Source organism: Solanum tuberosum, unplaced genomic scaffold (assembly GCF_000226075.1).
Source record: "Solanum tuberosum cultivar DM 1-3 516 R44 unplaced genomic scaffold, SolTub_3.0 scf00109, whole genome shotgun sequence".
Classification (NCBI taxonomy): Eukaryota; Viridiplantae; Streptophyta; class Magnoliopsida; order Solanales; family Solanaceae; genus Solanum; species Solanum tuberosum.
In genome coordinates, this window is record NW_006239042.1 from 598,483 (window position 1) to 600,184 (window position 1,702).

The following is a 1,702-nucleotide window of genomic DNA, read 5'->3' on the forward strand; positions in this document are numbered from 1 at the left end:
CCAAAATGTCCCTTTTAAAGCATGTTTTGCATGGTCATCATACTTAGTACATTTTGTGTACTAACCCATATTCTTCATATTTTTACTATAAGTGTAGGTTCCGGCAAGTGATCCCTCCTAGCTAGTTTGAAGTGTTGGATTGCTTTCCTCCAAGACTTGGTATGTCCTCATGGATTCGAGGATAAGACTTTTAAGTTCTTTTGTTCATGTAATAGACACTTTTAGTTTTGTTTCGATTGTAAAGGGTCGTGTCCCTACTTATGTTTTGTGATTGTGTCTAAGATGGCCATGTGAGACTTAGACTTCCACTGTGTGTTTTTCAAGTTGTTTTAATGAAGTTTGAATGATGTGGATGTAAATAAGTTTTTTCATTCCGCACTATTATCATTATTGAATGCAATGAATGACTATGTGGTTTGTATAAGACCCCTTCGGGGTCGAGTACGCCTTGTTACGACTTAGGGGTGCTCCCGGGTCGTGACATAAAGGCTTAGTGATGACTTGTTCCAACCTTGGGAATTGAAAGAAGTAAGCTTTTCCTTGGGATTGGTTCTTGTTTGTACATCGTTATTCTATATTCTATCTACCTCCTATTTTGTAGCTGCTGCGCAACTACTTATTTCCGTAGGAGCTATAAATGTTTTAATCATTTTTGGTGTGATGTTCATGAATGGCTCCTCTTTCATTTCCGCTTAAGCTTCCCCGGTTTGTGGGATTAATTGATTGGATACCCGAGAGCTATAAGATTCTTAAAATAGTTTGTATAGGCTTGCTCCCAAGGGGGAGATAATGTGCTTAGATCGAAAGGTTGTTGAGTATCCTTGATGTTCATGAGTTAGGTTTGCTTGAAATATTCACCTTAAGAGGTGCAGTGAGTTTGAGAAGTTTAGACCCAGTTTAGTAGACTCATATGAGACCTTGAGTGGTGTTGGTAAGGTTGTTTGTGAGCAAAAGTTGCTTAATGATTATCTCCCTAGTTTAGAAGTACTAGTTGGGATCTTAGAGTGGCAAGTTGAGAAATAAAAGAGTAAGGAAGTTGTTTCCAGGAAAATGTTGAGGAGTAGTATTTTCGTTAGTGTTTTAATAAGGGTGCTACTTCGGAGACCAAGGGCCAATGAGAAATCCCGATATCCTCATTCTCTTCCTTTCTATTCCTATTCAAGCTTAAGACGAAGAGTTCTTTTTTTGGCTTATTTCATGTTTTGGCGTCAAGAGTGATTACGTGTCTCCATGGTCTTCTTATGTTATGCATGTTCTTGATGGATATATGTTAAATGAGAAAATGATTTTAGATGATTTATGTTGCTCATGTTGAGGTGCATTTAGTATGACTTACCTATATGATTCATGAGGTGAATTGTTGAACATGCCTAAATGTGCTTTTAAGAGTAATTGCATAATTTGCTTAATGATGTTATGACAAGCATGATTTGAGTTGGAGAAGGTAATTCCTCCAATGAAATGAGAAACGTTGCAGTTTTCATGCCTAATGAGTTGGTAGATGTAGTTCCTACTTTTTTGTGTCGCATGGAGTATGTTTGAAATTGAGATGATTTCTCCTCCAAAGTTTTATGCATTGATTATGTTGTTTCATACATGATGGGCTGCTAGTCTTGAGTTTTTTTCCCTAATGTGTTTAAACTGTCATTCGAGAATGAATGTTCCCAAGGGGGAGATATTGTTACGACTCAGAAAACTAGTA